At 30.3% G+C, this 8,938-nt stretch overlaps 1 long non-coding RNA gene across 1 annotated transcript in view; it reads right to left on the bottom strand.

The window, feature by feature from the left end:
- Nucleotides 1-6,450: 6,450 nt before the first annotated feature.
- Nucleotides 6,451-8,938, bottom strand: part of LOC132724083 (uncharacterized) — an 8,008-nt gene continuing 5,520 nt past the window's right edge. The window contains exons 2-3 of the long non-coding RNA XR_009624860.1: nt 7,083-7,235; nt 6,451-6,809 (exon numbers count right to left, since the gene is read on the bottom strand). This is a non-coding gene — a long non-coding RNA (uncharacterized LOC132724083). The remainder of the gene's footprint in view (nt 6,810-7,082; nt 7,236-8,938) is intronic.

Raw genomic sequence — 8,938 nt, forward strand, 5'->3', positions numbered from 1 at the left:
GTTTTAAAAGGGGAAAAATTGTAACAAAAGCAAAAGGAAACACGCAAAAAAATGACTTATAAAAATATAAACGACTTTAAAAAGTTGTCAATAAATAGGAGGAAAATTTAAAATGTTACTAAAAGTGGAAGTTGGGGTTCACAGTAAGGTTAGCTTTGTTGGCCCCCTTGGGTTAAACAGTAATTTTTATAGTTTCTGGGTTTGGGAAAATTGGATTAAACGGGATATATAGTTTCTGTTGGCAAGTTGGATTTTAAAGTAATGTATAGCTTCTGTTGGCAAGTTGGATAAAGCAGTATATATAGCTTCTGTTGGCAAGTTGGATTAATCAGTATATATAGTTTCCCTAGTTTGGCCCAAGTTGGATATCAACAGAATTATAGCTTTCTGTTTTGGCAAGTTGGATAAAGCAGTATATATAGCTTCTGTTTGGCAAGTTTGGATAAATCAGTATGTATAGCTTCTGTTGCAAGTTAGATATAACAATACGTTAAAATACCTTCTGTTGGCAAGTTGGAAAATTTTAAACGAGTATGTATAGGTTTCTGTTGGCAAGATTGGATATAACCAGATAATGTAAGCTTCTGTTGGCCAAGTTGGATTAACTGTATATAAAGCGTTCTTTTGGCAAATTGGATATAACAGTATGTATAGCTTCGTGTTGGCAAGATAGAGTATACAGTACATATAACTTTCTGTTGGCAAAGTTGAATTTTCACAGTTTGTATAGTTTCTGTTGGAAGTTTTGGAATAACAGTATGTATAGTTTCTGTTGGCAAGTTGGATATTACCAGTACGAATAGCTTCTGTTGGCAAGTTGGGATATAACAGTATGTATAGCTTCTGTTGGCAGGTTTTGGATATAACAGATATGTATAGCTTTCTGTTGGCCAAGTTGGGATTATAAACAGTACGTATTACTTTCTATTGGCCAAGTTGGATATAAAGCAGTATGTTATAGCTTCCTGTTGGGCAAGTTGGATAAAGCAGTATATATAGCTTCTGTTGGCAAGTTTTGGATAAATTATCTGTAATATAAGCTTCTTTTTTGGCAAGTTAGATATAACAGTACCGTATACTTCTGTTACAAGTTGAATTTAACAGTATGTATAGCTTCTGTTTTGGCAAGTTGGATAAAGCAGTACGTATAACTGATATTGCAAGTTGAAAATTTTAACAGTATGTATAGTTTCTGTTGGCTAAGTTGGATAATAAATATATATATGCTTCTGTTGGCAATTTGGATAAAACGTATTTAAATTCTGTTTGGGAATTGAATTTTAAAAGTAATTTTTTAGTTTTTGTTGGCAAATTGGATAAAGCGTATGCATAGCTTATGTTGGAAGTTTAAAAATTTAAAATTGTTGTTCTGGTTTTGCAAGTAGGGTTTAAACAATACGTATGCCTCTGGTTGCAAATTGGTAAAACATCGTATAATTTTATTGGGAAATTTTAATTTAAATTATATTTAGTTTTGTTTGGAAGTTGGATATAAACTATGGGATAGTTTGTTGGCAAATTTGGGTAAAACAGTAAAATATAGTTTGTTTTGGGAAATTGGTTAAAACTGTATATTTTAAGCTTCTTTTGGAAATTGGGTTAAATTTAGTACCCTATGTTTTTGTTGGCAAGTTTTTGATTAAAAACATTTTGTATAGCTTATGGGTTTGGAAATTTTTTTAAGCCGTAAAGTATTTAAATTTGTTGGCATTGGATAAAGTAGAAGTATGCTTCTGTTGGCAAATTTGATTAAACCCGTCGCGGCAAAGTTGGATTAACGTACGTTGCTGTAAATTTTGGAAAACGTTTATTACTTTTTGCCTTTAAGGGTTTAAAAATTACTGTGTTAGTTTTATATAAAATGTTTTCATTTCGATTATTAAAATAAAAAAATAAATCATTTTGGGTTTAAATTTTAAAATTTAAAAACTCATTTTTACTTTGGGGGAAAAGTGATGTTATTAAATTTAAAATAAATAAATTTAAGCAAAGTGAAAGTTGTCCCAAAGGGAAATAACTGCCTCTGGTTATATTTCTATTTCATGGAATTGTTTTTTCCCCTTTAAACAAAAAATAACATTTTAAATTTATATTGGGAAAGAAAATGGGCAAATGAGTTTTGTTTTTAATTCCTTTTTTGTTATTATAAAATTTTTTTTTTTTTTTTTTTATGTAACTTCAAAAAAGAAAGTTTTTTGTCAAGGGGATGTTTTATGTTTTAAAAGAGATAACAAGGGAAACCAAAATTTTTGACGTGTAAAGAAAAAAAAAGCTGTTTTTTTCATGGTAAAAAATGAACCCATAAAAGGTGTTCAACAAAATTTTTAAAATTTAAAAATGTTTTATCGAGTATGGGCCCGTTTCAGTGTAAAAAGACACAAAAAATTGAATAATTGAAAAGGGTGAAAATTTTTTTAATTACATGTATTTAAAAAAATTTTTTTGCTTTGTGCGAAAAGCAAAACCGAGCCTTTTCTGCAAAAAGGAAAAATTGTGGGTATTATATGCATTCGTTTTTTGCAGTTAAAATTGTAAATTTGTGTTGAAACGGCAATTGAGTTACAATTTAATTCTATTTCGGATTAAAATTACAGTCATGTGGACCAATGAACTTTCAATTAAGGTAAAAAAAAACAACAAATTAAAAGTGTTCATCAACGGCGGTCCCGTAAACGACGTAGGAGCGTAGTGATACACAGGCAACCTTCTTGATTCACTTATTTATATAACTATTCAAGAAATTATAAAAACTGTACAAATAAAGTTATTTAAAGAACGTCAATCATTTCTTAACAAGTTGCATTTAAATTCGCGTTTAACTCGGTCATTTGGATTTTGGAAAGTCATATTTTGCGCTATTTTCGTAGAGGTGACATTTGCTGTTCTGTTATATATTGTGTCCAAAAACTTATTATCTTTAGACTTTGGCCAAAATTTCTTATTATTGAAATCCCTTCATGAACATTAGGACTGGTTGTATGCATACCTGTATATAATCCTGGGTTTTTCCATCTAAATCAACTATACAATTCTGAAATTAACATGAACTTTACCTATTGTTTCGCCGCATACCCTTTTAATTGAAAATCTGGGAAAAAATTTTCCTTACACTATCATAATCATCTGTATTTTTTGTATAACGTCCATAATAAACTTAAGATTAATATATACTTTCTTCTTTTCTTCTTCTTCTTTTTTTCGCACGCTGTATTTTGTGCAAGGGTTTTCATTCCTTACGGTTTTTGGTTGAGAAAACTGACTGGACATTTGCCCAATCTTGGCTATATAAAATTGAAAGTTAAAAGCAATACTGAAGCAAAAAACTTGTGATGCTTTAATTGTAACAGTATTTGATTTACATACTAAGTACAGACCTTCCCCCATTGCTTTAGTTTATAAGTTAACTGCGCATGCTTAGTAAATATACGTAACTCTGCTCTATTATTAGCCTTCTGTATGAATGTGTTGTGACTGCTTAATAACAAATATAAAACGCACGTTTGTGTTCTTACCTGCACCAAGAACATGCATTTGAATGATTTAAAAACCCTTAAACCTTATTAATCATAGAGAGAGGCTAAGAAGTGTTGGACCACCACTCTAAATACCATATTCCGGTATAGACCGGACAAAACGCTTGATAATCAAGCTTATCGCCTACCGAAATGCATTTTAAAACGTCTATTTCAACTATTCACATACCATATATGTGTCATGGAATGCAAAAATGAGGTTTCTTGACCAATTTTTGATTTTCACTTTTTTTAATTTTCTAAATCTATGAAATATCAGAAGTAATTCCTGAAAATTTGAAGGTCGTGTCTTTCTTATTTACAAAGATATACATAATTTTTGTGAGTATGGTGTCCAGTAAGTAATTAAAAATACATATACAAATCTTTGATCTTTGTGGATGGTTTAAAGGATGGCAATGAGGAAAACAACTATTTTGAAGCTAAAATGAATTTTTTGTGAAAAAATTGTTATATGTTATTAAAGTTAATAAATTTGTAGGAATATTTTTGGATACAGCCACCATAATTAAAAGCAATTCATTTACACTTTATGTGGGCCTAGCAACCCAGACCTATTCCCCTGGGTTCTTCCTGGCCCTTTTTTCGTGTAAAAAAGTTAATGGTGCTAGGTTTTTATTTTTATAAAACTTGCAAGTATCAAATACGAAATATATTCTTCTTTCACATTTGAAAATGGTTCTATTGCATTTCTACAGTGTTTAACAGGACATATTACTGTTGAGAGATATCATAAACAACTTCAAACAGAACTAAACACAGTGTCCATTTATCATTTCATTTATTAACTTTTATTCAGATATTTACTCTGACAGCAGACAACAGTTTAATACAACCAGTAAATGAAAGATGACTCAAGTAATAACATCATTAAGGTAGTAACACTAAATAAAGGGCATAATTACACAAATACAACATGAAGGGGAAGCTATATTTCTGTTTACCTAGCAAACCATGGAATATTTCTAAATTTTTGTAATTTTTTTGTAAATTATTCAAATTTCTTTGGTAAAATACAGCTAACAAAGCAGCAGAAATAAATAAATTTTCAATAAATTATAAACAATGCCTATTAATTACTTTTTCAATAATTTTCCATTGAAGATATAACGTACAATCCATGTTCTGTACACTTGACTAGTTGTTAGTAAGTCATGCAAATTTTAGCAGTAACTCAGTATTTTTGCCAATGTAATATTGCTCTGTATGTTTTACAATAACCAATAAGCATTTGATCAAATCACTGTGACACTGTTACTTTTCCATATTACTTAAATAATCTATCTGCTGTAATACCTAAGCAATAAGTTAAAAATTAGTCAGTGTTGCCAAGCAAACCCACAATAATCTTCCATAATTTCCTTTTTAAATTTACAAATTTTTAAGTTTGATTAAAAAATGATCTCAAAATACCATGAACAAAGCAGCATGATTACAAAAAATAAATTACAAACTATTAAAAAACTGCAAATACAATCTTTAATAATAGTTCTTGGATCAAAGTATCCTTAAACTCGCTTTACTATAGGTTTTTTGAATTTATATAGATAATATACATAATTTCATTAAAAGTATGTTCAGTAACATCTGGTTGTTAACTACACTGTTTCACAACAAAGTAAGGAACTTTGATTAACTAGCATTATATTTAATTAAATATGACATAAGAAAGATAATTCCTACAAAAAAATGTTCCACTTACTTAAAACTGTCTCTGCATATAATTAGGGTTGCTTAGCAACCCAATGAATAATTATTATTTTTTTATAAAAATTTCAAATTTCCAAATTTTTACAGGCATACAGGAGATTACAACTTAGTTACAAATTAGCAATTTGTGCTATTATAAAAAAATGAAAACAATACCACAAATAATGTGTAACTGAACTTAATAAGGTATTCAGAGAACAGACCTGCCACACCATTCCTTAAATATTATAAATCAAAAATGATACTTCTAATATCATGTTCACAACATTTACTTTCAGGTACATTTAAGGTTCTATATTTTTTAAAGATTTTATAACTTAGTGATGATTATTTTTCAATTATTTACAATGTGATCAAACATATAAAGTATCTTTTTATCATGATGCACCTGTTTAAAAAATCCTTCCCAACTGAAGGGGAATATTGGTTGCCTAGCTACCATTGAATTTTTCTATGATTTTTGCTGCTTTCTTTTTAACAATTTAAGGATTGGTGATAATTTTACAATGTTGATTTTACAACTTAATATCAACATAAAAATTCAAACTGACCTATCATTGTTATAGATAAAGGTATTTTTCATATTCTACAACTATAAAATGTTTTAAAATTTGACAACAATACTGAAACGCCTCGAATGTTACTTTACAAATTTTCATACCAGGTCATTTTCAATCTAGATCAAAGCTTAAGATCAGTTTGACAGTTGATCAATTCATAACATGCATAGGTTCAATAGAATTCTATAACTTAGAGTAAAATGACAAATGTTGTATTACACTAAACTTAATCTAATAAACATTTTGTAAAAATGATGGAAATTAGTAAACTGGTAAAACTGACATCCAAAAATAATATAGGCAGCCCATTAAATAAATATCTATGCATCAATGATCCACACACTTGTTAATATAGCATTAGTCCTTAGAGCACCAGTTATGCAACACACTTGCAGTCTTCTCTTATGAAGCATCTATTTGTATCATAAGCTATATTTGAAATGAAGAAAATAATGACAGTCCATTACATGACCACTATGTTATAGGAACTCCAATTATACTCAAGAGTAAAAGACTGCTCTTTCTCTTTCCACCTTTTTCACATAATTGTCAATATCCAACCTTTATTTCTGTTTTCGGGATAACTGGTTTTGGCCAACACATTATTTTTAGCTATGTCCAGATTTGAAGAACTGCCCAATTTGTTCAAATAGATACTAATGTCTTTGCTGAATCATTACTGTACTTCAGTAAAAAGACTTCTGGGAGGCAATTGTTTCAGTAAATACATTTTTACCTCCACAGAGTTAATATATTCTTTACATGTTATAACACTTGGCTCCATTGCACTTGCACAAAAAATGGTAGTGTATTTTGGATAACAGTTTGAGGGCTTAACTTAAGAAATGACTTCCTAGGGATTTTCTGGATCATCTATAAGCTGTAGGATATTGTGCCCATATCTTGATGACTTCAAGACAGTACACTTAGGCAACCTGTTGCATTGTTTTTCACTTTCCAGATATAAAAGTACCAAGCATGTTGAGACTAACACTTCCATGAAGTCCTAAAATACATATAAATTGGAAATTTAAAAAGTTTGCATAGGATATAAATAGTACTTAAGTAAATAATACTTAAAATTAAGATTTTATTTAACTGAATATTCTTTTTGCAACTGAAAATACTATGGCATAGGAGAATTATAATAAAATTCATGGCACAGGAACACATCTGACAAGAAAAATAATATAGAAATCTACCTTGATAATATTTTAAAACAAGTTTTTACAATATGCACATGAAAAAATATGTCAAAAAATGTTATGGGCAAACTAACCTGATCCCTCTACACAAACACCAAACACATGGAACATTCTTGGTGTCCTAAAACATATTGGACCAACCGGTTGAGAATGATGGGAAAAGTGCACTTGTTGGGCATAATCCCAAAGTTTGGAGTACTTTACATCAAGAGTGCATGGTGAAGTGCCTGAAATGTACAGTAGTTAAATCTATAAATTATGTTTTATTGATATACAGTTTTTACAATTTATAGAACTGTCAGATTTTCCTGAGGTTCTTGTGTTTTGCTAATAAGGCACCTGCAGATATGATTCCTTTAATAAGTATCCTTTCTAGAAAGCTTGTCATAGGGCTGTGACTTTTTTTAAATTAAAATATTAGTTAAATCATTTCAAACAAGTTCAGGCTTAGGTATTCATTGATGTGCTTCTAAGTGTGAACAAACATTTTGATATTTTGATGTGACATCATATGCCTTACAGAAACATAGTGTAAATACATGCTAAGTGTAAGCTTTACACTATACTGGTCGGGTACACTATACTGGTCGGGAACCATCAACCGGACACTTTTTGAACATTTTTCCGTACAGATTTCATAATTTTTAACATAGAGACCTAAAAATTTGACACAGTTCAGCTAGGTTCTTCCCCTTTAACCCAAAAACTTTGTTTTTTTATTTTTGAAAATTTTAAAACTTATATTCTGAGGAAAATTGTCTTTCAACAAAAAGCTAAATTTTGGATTTTTCTAAATTTTTTACTCTGCAAATTTATTTATAGCTGGAAAGAGGGCAGGCATTGGGTTTCCTTGGGGCCCCCCAAATTTTTAACGTCAACATTTTTTTTAAAAAGACATTAAAATTTACCAGTTTTCGGAGGGGTTTAAAAATTTAAATTTTTTTACTTAATTATAGAAGAAACAAACATTTATTGTTGGTAAAAAAGTGACTGACATCCACTAAACAAAGAAAATACTAAATTAAGCATTTTCTGGGTCGTCCGGGTTTGATGGTTGTCCGGTTTTGGTGGTCTCCAACCAGTACTGGTCGGAGACATAACTCCGACGCATAGATAACCCCGACACTTGATAAATATAATTTTATTACTTTGTTTTTCAACAAAAAAGCATATGGTCACCTAGCAGTATTGGAGCAGAACAGAATGTGATGATTTTTTATAAGCTGGTTAACTTTTTAATATTTTTCAATTAAACAAAACTTTTCGTTGGCAAAAACTGCTTTCAAACGTTCATTTTACTAAATTAAAATGAGGTAGTTAGAAATTTATTGACCACAGGCCACTGACTTGGGAACTATTTTTAGTCCCATACCGGTTTACCGGAGGGGACTTTAGGTTTACCCTCCGTCCGTCTGTCCGTCCGTCAGTCCGTCCGTCTGTCCGTCCGTCAGTCCGTCCGTCCACAAAACTGGATCCCGCGATAATGCAAAAAGTACTGAAAATATTTTAATGAAACTTGATATATGGATAGATGGCAGTATGGAGATTATGCACGTCTTTTTCTTTTCTTCCTATGTTGAATATTCTGGTTGCTATGGCAACAAATAGACTGAAAATATGGCAAATTTTACACATAACCTGGATCCCGCGATAACACAAAAAGTACTGAAAATATTTTTATGAAACTTGATATATGGATAGATGACAGTATGGAGATTATGCACGTCTTTTTCTTTTCTACCTATGTTGAAAATTCTGGTTGCTATGGCAACAAATAGACTGAAAATATGGCAAATTTTACACATAACCTGGATCCAGTGATAACACAAAAAGTACTGAAAATATGTTTATGAAACTTGACATATTGGTAGATGGCAGTATGGAAATTATGCACATCCTTTTTTATCTTCCTATGTTGAAAATTCTGGTT

This window comes from Ruditapes philippinarum, unplaced genomic scaffold (genome assembly GCF_026571515.1).
Source record: "Ruditapes philippinarum isolate M1 unplaced genomic scaffold, ASM2657151v2 ctg17147_1_1_1_1, whole genome shotgun sequence".
Taxonomy (NCBI): Eukaryota; Metazoa; Mollusca; class Bivalvia; order Venerida; family Veneridae; genus Ruditapes; species Ruditapes philippinarum.